Source organism: Rhododendron vialii, chromosome 5a (genome assembly GCF_030253575.1).
Source record: "Rhododendron vialii isolate Sample 1 chromosome 5a, ASM3025357v1".
NCBI classification, from domain to species: Eukaryota; Viridiplantae; Streptophyta; class Magnoliopsida; order Ericales; family Ericaceae; genus Rhododendron; species Rhododendron vialii.
The window spans coordinates 22,387,380-22,400,946 of record NC_080561.1 but is presented as its reverse complement, the minus strand read 5'-3'; positions in this window follow the sequence as shown (position 1 = coordinate 22,400,946).

Below are 13,567 nucleotides of genomic sequence, written 5' to 3'. Positions count from 1 at the left end.
AACGGTGCAATACCGTACGAGTACTTCGTTACGGTACCAAACCACACCAAAACGGTGCAATACCATACGAGTACTTCGTTACGGTACCAAACCACACCAAAACGGTACAACACCGTCCGAGTACATCCATACGGTACCAAACCACACAGAAACGGTGCAATACCGTAGGAGTAGTTCGTTACGGTACCAAACCACACCAAAACAGTACAATACCGTACGAGTACATCCATAAGGTACCAAACCACACCAAAACGGTGCAATACCGTACGAGTACATCCATACGGCACCAAACCACACCAAAACGGTGCAATACCGAACGAGTACGTGCATACGATACCAAACCACACCAAAACGGTGCAATACCGTACGAGGACGTCCATACGGTACCAAACCACACCAAAACGGTGCAATACCGTACGAGTACTTCGTTACGGTACAAAGCCACACCAAAACGGTACAATACCGTACGAGTACATCCATACTGTACCAAACCACCCCAAAACGGTGCAATACCGTACGAGTACTTCGTTACGGTACCAAACCACACCAAAACGGTGCAATACCGTACGAGTACTTCGTTACGGTACCAAACCACACCAAAACGGTACAATACCGTACGAGTACATCCATACGGTACCAAACCACACCAAAACTGTGCAATACCGTACGAGTACTTCGTTACGGTACCAAACCACACCAAAACGGTGCAATAACGTACGAGTACTTCGTTACGGTACCAAACCACACCAAAACGGTACAATACCGTACGAAAACTTCGTCACGGCACCAAACCACACTAAAACGGTGCAATACCGTACGAGTACATCCATACGGTACCAAACCACACCAAAACGGTGCAATACCGTACGAGTACTTCGTTACGGTACCAAACCACACCAAAACGGTACAATACCGTACGACTACATCCATACCGTACCAAACCACCCCAAAACGGTGCAATACCGTACGAGTACTTCGTTATGGTACCAAATCACACCAAAACGGTACAATACCGTACGAGTACATCCATACGGTACCAAACCACACCAAAACGGTGCAATACCGTACGAGTACTTCGTTACGGTACCAAACCACACCAAAACGGTGCAATACCGTACGAGTACTTCGTTACGGTACCAAACCACACCAAAACGGTACAATACCGTCCGAGTACATCCATACGGTGCCAAACCACACCAAAACGGTGCAATACCGTACGAGGACATCCATACGGTACCAAACCACACCAAAACGGTGCAATACCGTACGAGTACTTCATTACGGTACAAAGCCACACCAAAACGGTACAATACCGTACGAGTACATCCATACGGTACCAAACCACACCAAAACGGTGCAATACCGTACGAGTACTTCGATACGGTACCAAACCACACCAAAACGGTACAATACCGTACGAGGACATCCATACGGTACCAAACCACACCAAAACGGTGCAATACCGTACGAGTACTTCATTACGGTACCAAACCACACCAAAACGGTACAATACCGTACGAGTACATCCATACGGTACCAAACCACACCAAAACTGTGCAATACCGTACAAGTACTTCGTTACGGTACCAAACAACACCAAAACGGTGCAATAACGTACGAGTACTTCGTTACGGTACCAAACCACACCAAAACGGTACAATACCGTACGAGAACTTCGTCACGGCACCAAACCACACTAAAACGGTGCAATACCGTACGAGTACATCCATACGGTACCAAACCACACCAAAACGGTGCAATACCGTACGAGTACTTCGTTACGGTACCAAACCACACCAAAACGGTACAATACCGTACGACTAAATCCATAATGTACCAAACCCCCCCAAAACGGTGCAATACCGTACGAGTACTTCGTTACGGTACCAAACCACACCAAAACGGTACAATACCGTACGAGTACATCCATACGGTACCAAACCACACCAAAACGGTGCAATACCGTACGAGTACTTCGTTACGGTACCAAACCACACCAAAACGGTGCAATACCGTACGAGTACTTCGTTACGGTACCAAACCACACCAAAACGGTACAATACTGTCCGAGTACATCAATACGGTACCAAACCACACCAAAACGGTGCAATACCGTAGGAGTACTTCGTTACGGTACCAAACCACAGCAAAACAGTACAATACCGTACGAGTACATCCATACGGTACCAAACCACACCAAAACGGTGCAATACCGTACGAGTACTTCGTTACGGCACCAAACCACACCAAAACGGTGCAATACCGTACGAGTACATCCATACGGTACCAAACCACACCAAAACGGTGCAGTACCGTACGAGTACATCCATACGGCACCAAACCACACCAAAACGGTGCAATACCGAACGAGTACGTGCATACGATACCAAACCACACCAAAACGGTGCAATACCGTACGAGGACATCCATACGGTACCAAACCACCCCAAAACGGTGCAATACCGTACGAGTACTTCGTTACGGTACAAAGGCTCACCAAAACGGTACAATACCGTACGAGTACATCCATACGGTACCAAACCACACCAAAACGGTGCAATACCGTACGAGTACTTCGTTACGGTACCAAACCACACCAAAACGGTCCAATACCGTACGAGTACTTCGTTACGGTACCAAACAACCCCAAAACGGTAAAATACCGTACGAGTACATCCATACGGTACCAAACCACCCCAAAACGGTGCAATACCGTACGGGTACTTCGTTACGGTACCAAACCACACAAAAACGGTACAATACCGTACGAGTACATCCATACGGTACCAAACCACCCCAAAACGGTGCAATACCGTACGAGTACTTCGTTACGGTACAAAGCCTCACCAATACGGTACAATACCGTACGAGTACATCCATACGGTACCAAACCACCCCAAAACGGTGCAATACCGTACGAGTACTTCGTTACGGTACCAAACCACACCAAAATGGTACAATACCGTACGAGTACATCCATACGGTACCAAACCACACCAAAACTGTGCAATACCGTACGAGTACTTCGTTACGGTACCAAACCACACCAAAACGGTGCAATAACGTACGAGTACTTCGTTACGGTACCAAACCACACCAAAACGGTACAATACCGTACGAAAACTTCGTCACGGCACCAAACCACACTAAAACGGTGCAATACCGTACGAGTACATCCATACGGTACCAAACCATACCAAAACGGTGCAATACCGTACGAGTACTTCGTTACGGTACCAAACCACACCAAAACGGTACAATACCGTACGACTACATCCATACGGTACCAAACCACCCCAAAACGGTGCAATACCGTACGAGTACTTCGTTACGGTACCAAACCACACCAAAACGGTACAATACCGTACGAGTACATCCATACGGTACCAAACCACACCAAAACGGTGCAATACCGTACGAGTACTTCGTTACGGTACCAAACCACACCAAAACGGTGCAATACCGTATGAGTACTTCGTTACGGTACCAAACCACACCGAAACGGTACAATACCGTCCGAGTATATCCATACGGTACCAAACCACCCCAAAACGGTGCAATACCTTACGAGGACATCCATACAGTACCAAACCACACCAAAACGGTGCAATACCGTACGAGTACTTCATTACGGTACAAAGCCACACCAAAACGGTACAATACCGTACGAGTATATCCATACGGTACCAAACCACCCCAAAACGGTGCAATACCGTACGAGTACTTCGATACGGTACCAAACCACACCAAAACGGTACAATACCGTACGAGGACATCCATACGGTACCAAACCACACCAAAACGGTGCAATACCGTACGAGTACTTCGTTACGGTACCAAACCACACCAAAACGGTACAATACCGTACGAGTACATCCATACGGTACCAAACCACACCAAAACGGTGCAATACCGTACGAGTACTTCGTTACGGTACCAAACCACACCAAAACGGTGCAATACCGTACGAGTACTTCGTTACGGTACCAAACCACACCAAAACGGTGCAATACCGTACGAGTACTTCGTTACGGTACCAAACCACACCAAAACGGTACAATACTGTCCGAGTACATCCATACGGTACCAAACCACACCAAAACGGTGCAATACCGTAGGAGTACTTCGTTACGGTACCAAACCACAGCAAAACAGTACAATACCGTACGAGTACATCCATACGGTACCAAACCACACCAAAACGGTGCAATACCGTACGAGTACTTCGTTACGGCACCAAACCACACCAAAACGGTGCAATACCGTACGAGTACATCCATACGGTACCAAACACCACCAAAACGGTGCAGTACCGTACGAGTACATCCATACGGCACCAAACCACACCAAAACGGTGCAATACCGAACGAGTACGTGCATACGATACCAAACCACACCAAAACGGTGCAATACCGTACGAGGACATCCATACGGTACCAAACCACCCCAAAACGGTGCAATACCGTACGAGTACTTCGTTACGGTACAAAGGCTCACCAAAACGGTACAATACCGTACGAGTACATCCATACGGTACCAAACCACACCAAAACGGTGCAATACCGTACGAGTACTTCGTTACGGTACCAAACCACACCAAAACGGTGCAATACCGTACGAGTACATCCATACGGTACCAAACCACACCAAAACGGTGCAATACCGTACGAGTACTTCGTTACGGCACCAAACCACACCAAAACGGTGCAATACCGTACGAGTACATCCATACGGTACCAAACACCACCAAAACGGTGCAGTACCGTACGAGTACATCCATACGGCACCAAACCACACCAAAACGGTGCAATACCGAACGAGTACGTGCATACGATACCAAACCACACCAAAACGGTGCAATACCGTACGAGGACATCCATACGGTACCAAACCACCCCAAAACGGTGCAATACCGTACGAGTACTTCGTTACGGTACAAAGGCTCACCAAAACGGTACAATACCGTACGAGTACATCCATACGGTACCAAACCACACCAAAACGGTGCAATACCGTACGAGTACTTCGTTACGGTACCAAACCACACCAAAACGGTGCAATACCGTACGAGTACTTCGTTACGGTACCAAACAACCCCAAAACGGTAAAATACCGTACGAGTACATCCATACGGTACCAAACCACCCCAAAACGGTGCAATACCGTACGGGTACTTCGTTACGGTACCAAACCACACAAAAACGGTACAATACCGTACGAGCACATCCATACGGTACCAAACCACCCCAAAACGGTGCAATACCGTACGAGTACTTCGTTACGGTACAAAGCCTCACCAAAACGGTACAATACCGTACGAGTACATCCATACGGTACCAAACCACCCCAAAACGGTGCAATACCGTACGAGTACTTCGTTACGGTACCAAACCACACCAAAATGGTACAATACCGTACGAGTACATCCATACCGTACCAAACCACACCAAAACTGTGCAATACCGTACGAGTACTTCGTTACGGTACCAAACCACACCAAAACGGTGCAATAACGTACGAGTACTTCGTTACGGTACCAAACCACACCAAAACGGTAAAATACCGTACGAGTACATCCATACGGTACCAAACCACCCCAAAACGGTGCAATACCGTACGGGTACTTCGTTACGGTACCAAACCACACAAAAACGGTACAATACCGTACGAGCACATCCATACGGTACCAAACCACCCCAAAACGGTGCAATACCGTACGAGTACTTCGTTACGGTACAAAGCCTCACCAAAACGGTACAATACCGTACGAGTACATCCATACGGTACCAAACCACCCAAAAACGGTGCAATACCGTACGAGTACTTCGTTACGGTACCAAACCACACCAAAATGGTACAATACCGTACGAGTACATCCATACCGTACCAAACCACACCAAAACTGTGCAATACCGTACGAGTACTTCGTTACGGTACCAAACCACACCAAAACGGTGCAATAACGTACGAGTACTTCGTTACGGTACCAAACCACACCAAAACGGTACAATACCGTACGAGTACATCCATACGGTACCAAACCACACCAAAACTGTGCAATACCGTACAAGTACTTCGTTACGGTACCAAACCACACCAAAACGGTGCAATAACGTACGAGTACTTCGTTACGGTACCAAACCACACCAAAACGGTACAATACCGTACGAGAACTTCGTCACGGCACCAAACCACACTAAAACGGTGCAATACCGTACGAGTACATCCATACGGTACCAAACCACACCAAAATGGTGCAATACCGTACGAGTACTTCGTTACGGTACCAAACCACACCAAAACGGTACAATACCGTACGACTACATCCATACGGTACCAAACCACCCCAAAACGGTGCAATACCGTACGAGTACTTCGTTACGGTACCAAACCACACCAAAACGGTACAATACCGTACGAGTACATCCATACGGTACCAAACCACACCAAAACGGTGCAATACCGTACGAGTACTTCGTTACGGTACCAAACCACACCAAAACGGTGCAATACCGTATGAGTACTTCGTTACGGTACCAAACCACACCGAAACGGTACAATACCGTCCGAGTATATCCATACGGTACCAAACCACCCCAAAACGGTGCAATACCGTACGAGTACGTGCATACGATACCAAACCACACCAAAACGGTGCAATACCGTACGAGGACATCCATACGGTACCAAACCACCCCAAAACGGTGCAATACCGTACGAGTACTTCGTTACGGTACAAAGGCTCACCAAAACGGTACAATACCGTACGAGTACATCCATACGGTACCAAACCACACCAAAACGGTGCAATACCGTACGAGTACTTCGTTACGGTACCAAACCACACCAAAACGGTGCAATACCGTACGAGTACATCCATACGGTACCAAACCACCCCAAAACGGTGCAATACCGTACGGGTACTTCGTTACGGTACCAAACCACACAAAAACGGTACAATACCGTACGAGCACATCCATACGGTACCAAACCACCCCAAAACGGTGCAATACCGTACGAGTACTTCGTTACGGTACAAAGCCTCACCAAAACGGTACAATACCGTACGAGTACATCCATACGGTACCAAACCACCCGAAAACGGTGCAATACCGTACGAGTACTTCGTTACGGTACAAAGCCTCCCCAAAACGGTACAATACCGTACGAGTACATCCATACGGTACCAAACCACACCAAAACGGTGCAATACCGTACGAGTACTTCGTTACGATACCAAACCACACCAAAACGGTGCAATACCGTACGAGTACTTCGTTACGGTACCAAACAACCCCAAAACGGTAAAATACCGTACGAGTACATCCATACGGTACCAAACCACCCCAAAACGGTGCAATACCGTACGGGTACTTCGTTACGGTACCAAACCACACCAAAACGGTACAATACCGTACGAGTACATCCATACGGTACCAAACCACCCCAAAACGGTGCAATACCGTACGAGTACTTCGTTACGGTTCAAAGCCTCACCAAAACGGTACAATACCGTACGAGTATATCCATACGGTACCAAACCACCCCAAAACGGTGCAATACCGTACGAGTACTTCGTTACGGTACCAAACCACACCAAAATGGTACAATACCGTACGAGTACATCCATACGGTACCAAACCACACCAAAACTGTGCAATACCGTACGAGTACTTCGTTACGGTACCAAACCACACCAAAACGGTGCAATAACGTACGAGTACTTCGTTACGGTACCAAACCACACCAAAACGGTACAATACCGTACGAAAACTTCGTCACGGCACCAAACCACACTAAAACGGTGCAATACCGTACGAGTACATCCATACGGTACCAAACCACACCAAAACGGTGCAATACCGTACGAGTACTTCGTTACGGTACCAAACCACACCAAAACGGTACAATACCGTACGACTACATCCATACGGTACCAAACCACCCCAAAACGGTGCAATACCGTACGAGTACTTCGTTACGGTACCAAACCACACCAAAACGGTACAATACCGTACGAGTACATCCATACGGTACCAAACCACACCAAAACGGTGCAATACCGTACGAGTACTTCGTTACGGTACCAAACCACACCAAAACGGTGAAATACCGTATGAGTACTTCGTTACGGTACCAAACCACACCTAAACGGTACAATACCGTCCGAGTATATCCATACGGTACCAAACCACCCCAAAACGGTGCAATACCGTACGAGGACATCCATACAGTACCAAACCACACCAAAACGGTGCAATACCGTACGAGTACTTCATTACGGTACAAAGCCACACCAAAACGGTACAATACCGTACGAGTACATCCATACGGTACCAAACCACCCCAAAACGGTGCAATACCGTACGAGTACTTCGTTACGGTACCAAACCACACCAAAACGGTACAATACCGTACGAGTACATCCATACGGTACCAAACCACACCAAAACGGTGCAATACCGTACGAGTACTTCGTTACGGTACCAAACCACACCAAAACGGTGCAATACCGTACGAGTACTTCGTTACGGTACCAACCACACCAAAACGGTACAATACCGTACGAGTACATCCATACGGTGCCAAACCACCCCAAAACGGTGCAATACCGTACGAGTACTTCGTTACGGTACAAAGCCTCACCAAAACGGTACAATACCGTACGAGTACATCCATACGGTACCAAACCACACCAAAACGGTGCAATACCGTACGAGTACTTCGTTACGGTACCAAACCACACCAAAACGGTGCAATACCGTACGAGTACTTCGTTACGGTACCAAACAACCCCAAAACGGTAAAATACCGTACGAGTACATCCATACGGTACCAAACCACCCCAAAACGATGCAATACCGTACGGGTACTTCGTTACGGTACCAAACCACACAAAAACGGTACAATACCGTACGAGCACATCCATACGGTACCAAACCACCCCAAAACGGTGCAATACCGTACGAGTACTTCGTTACGGTACAAAGCCTCACCAAAACGGTACAATACCGTACGAGTACATCCATACGGTACCAAACCACCCCAAAACGGTGCAATACCGTACGAGTCCTTCGTTACGGTACCAAACCACACCAAAATGGTACAATACCGTACGAGTACATCCATACCGTACCAAACCACACCAAAACTGTGCAATACCGTACGAGTACTTCGTTACGGTACCAAACCACACCAAAACGGTGCAATAACGTACGAGTACTTCGTTACGGTACCAAACCACACCAAAACGGTACAATACCGTACGAAAACTTCGTCACGGCACCAAACCACACTAAAACGGTGCAATACCGTACGAGTACATCCATACGGTACCAAACCACACCAAAATGGTGCAATACCGTACGAGTACTTCGTTACGGTACCAAACCACACCAAAACGGTACAATACCGTACGACTACATCCATACGGTACCAAACCACCCCAAAACGGTGCAATACCGTACGAGTACTTCGTTACGGTACCAAACCACACCAAAACGGTACAATACCGTACGAGTACATCCATACGGTACCAAACCACACCAAAACGGTGCAATACCGTACGAGTACTTCGTTACGGTACCAAACCACACCAAAACGGTGCAATACCGTATGAGTACTTCGTTACGGTACCAAACCACACCGAAACGGTACAATACCGTCCGAGTATATCCATACGGTACCAAACCACCCCAAAACGGTGCAATACCGTACGAGTACGTGCATACGATACCAAACCACACCAAAACGGTGCAATACCGTACGAGGACATCCATACGGTACCAAACCACCCCAAAACGGTGCAATACCGTACGAGTACTTCGTTACGGTACAAAGGCTCACCAAAACGGTACAATACCGTACGAGTACATCCATACGGTACCAAACCACACCAAAACGGTGCAATACCGTACGAGTACTTCGTTACGGTACCAAACCACACCAAAACGGTGCAATACCGTACGAGTACTTCGTTACGGTACCAAACAACCCCAAAACGGTAAAATACCGTACGAGTACATCCATACGGTACCAAACCACCCCAAAACGGTGCAATACCGTACGGGTACTTCGTTACGGTACCAAACCACACAAAAACGGTACAATACCGTACGAGCACATCCATACGGTACCAAACCACCCCAAAACGGTGCAATACCGTACGAGTACTTCGTTACGGTACAAAGCCTCACCAAAACGGTACAATACCGTACGAGTACATCCATACGGTACCAAACCACCCGAAAACGGTGCAATACCGTACGAGTACTTCGTTACGGTACAAAGCCTCACCAAAACGGTACAATACCGTACGAGTACATCCATACGGTACCAAACCACACCAAAACGGTGCAATACCGTACGAGTACTTCGTTACGATACCAAACCACACCAAAACGGTGCAATACCGTACGAGTACTTCGTTACGGTACCAAACAACCCCAAAACGGTAAAATACCGTACGAGTACATCCATACGGTACCAAACCACCCCAAAACGGTGCAATACCGTACGGGTACTTCGTTACGGTACCAAACCACACCAAAACGGTACAATACCGTACGAGTACATCCATACGGTACCAAACCACCCCAAAACGGTGCAATACCGTACAAGTACTTCGTTACGGTTCAAAGCCTCACCAAAACGGTACAATACCGTACGAGTATATCCATACGGTACCAAACCACCCCAAAACGGTGCAATACCGTACGAGTACTTCGTTACGGTACCAAACCACACCAAAATGGTACAATACCGTACGAGTACATCCATACGGTACCAAACCACACCAAAACTGTGCAATACCGTACGAGTACTTCGTTACGGTACCAAACCACACCAAAACGGTGCAATAACGTACGAGTACTTCGTTACGGTACCAAACCACACCAAAACGGTACAATACCGTACGAAAACTTCGTCACGGCACCAAACCACACTAAAACGGTGCAATACCGTACGAGTACATCCATACGGTACCAAACCACACCAAAACGGTGCAATACCGTACGAGTACTTCGTTACGGTACCAAACCACACCAAAACGGTACAATACCGTACGACTACATCCATACGGTACCAAACCACCCCAAAACGGTGCAATACCGTACGAGTACTTCGTTACGGTACCAAACCACACCAAAACGGTACAATACCGTACGAGTACATCCATACGGTACCAAACCACACCAAAACGGTGCAATACCGTACGAGTACTTCGTTACGGTACCAAACCACACCAAAACGGTGAAATACCGTATGAGTACTTCGTTACGGTACCAAACCACACCTAAACGGTACAATACCGTCCGAGTATATCCATACGGTACCAAACCACCCCAAAACGGTGCAATACCGTACGAGGACATCCATACAGTACCAAACCACACCAAAACGGTGCAATACCGTACGAGTACTTCATTACGGTACAAAGCCACACCAAAACGGTACAATACCGTACGAGTACATCCATACGGTACCAAACCACCCCAAAACGGTGCAATACCGTACGAGTACTTCGTTACGGTACCAAACCACACCAAAACGGTACAATACCGTACGAGTACATCCATACGGTACCAAACCACACCAAAACGGTGCAATACCGTACGAGTACTTCGTTACGGTACCAAACCACACCAAAACGGTGCAATACCGTACGAGTACTTCGTTACGGTACCAACAAAACCAAAACGGTACAATACCGTACGAGTATATCCATACGGTGCCAAACCACCCCAAAACGGTGCAATACCGTACGAGTACTTCGTTACGGTACAAAGCCTCACCAAAACGGTACAATACCGTACGAGTACATCCATACGGTACCAAACCACACCAAAACGGTGCAATACCGTACGAGTACTTCGTTACGGTACCAAACCACACCAAAACGGTGCAATACCGTACGAGTACTTCGTTACGGTACCAAACAACCCCAAAACGGTAAAATACCGTACGAGTACATCCATACGGTACCAAACCACCCCAAAACGGTGCAATACCGTACGGGTACTTCGTTACGGTACCAAACCACACCAAAACGGTACAATACCGTACGAGTACATCCATACGGTACCAAACCACCCCAAAACGGTGCAATACCGTACGAGTACTTCGTTACGGTACAAAGCCTCACCAAAACGGTACAATACCGTACGAGTATATCCATACGGTACCAAACCACCCAAAAACGGTGCAATACCGTACGAGTACTTCGTTACGGTACCAAACCACACCAAAATGGTACAATACCGTACGAGTACATCCATACGGTACCAAACCACACCAAAACTGTGCAATACCGTACGAGTACTTCGTTACGGTACCAAACCACTCCAAAACGGTGCAATAACGTACGAGTACTTCGTTACGGTACCAAACCACACCAAAACGGTACAATACCGTACGAAAACTTCGTCACGGCACCAAACCACACTAAAACGGTGCAATACCGTACGAGTACATCCATACGGTACCAAACCACACCAAAACGGTGCAATACCGTACGAGTACTTCGTTACGGTACCAAACCACACCAAAACGGTACAATACCGTACGACTACATCCATACGGTACCAAACCACCCCAAAACGGTGCAATACCGTAGGAGTACTTCGTTACGGTACCAAACCACACCAAAACGGTACAATACCGTACGAGTACATCCATACGGTACCAAACCACACCAAAACGGTGCAATACCGTACGAGTACTTCGTTACGGTACCAAACCACACCAAAACGGTGCAATACCGTATGATTACTTCGTTACGGTACCAAACCACACCAAAACGGTACAATACCGTACGACTACATCCATACGGTACCAAACCACCCCAAAACGGTGCAATACCGTACGAGTACTTCGTCACGGTACCAAACCACACCAAAACGGTACAATACCGTACGAGTACATCCATACGGTACCAAACCACACCAAAACGGTGCAATACCGTACGAGTACTTCGTTACGGTACCAAACCACACCAAAACGGTGCAATACCGTATGAGTACTTCGTTACGGTACCAAACCACACCAAAACGGTACAATACCGTCCGAGTATATCCATACGGTACCAAACCACCCCAAAACGGTGCAATACCGTACGAGGACATCCATACAGTACCAAACCACACCAAAACGGTGCAATACCGTACGAGTACTTCATTACGGTACAAAGCCACACCAAAACGGTACAATACCGTACGAGTACATCCATAAGGTACCAAACCACCCCAAAACGGTGCAATACCGTACGAGTACTTCGTTACGGTACCAAACCACACCAAAACGGTACAATACCGTACGAGTACATCCATACGGTACCAAACCACACCAAAACGGTGCAATACCGTACGAGTACATCCATACGGCACCAAACCACACCAAAACGGTGCAATACCGAACGAGTACGTACATACGATACCAAACCACACCAAAACGGTGCAATACCGTACGAGGACATCCATACGGTACCAAACCACACCAAAACGGTTCAATACCGTACGAGTACATCCATACGGCACCAAACCACACCAAAACGGTGCAATACCGTACG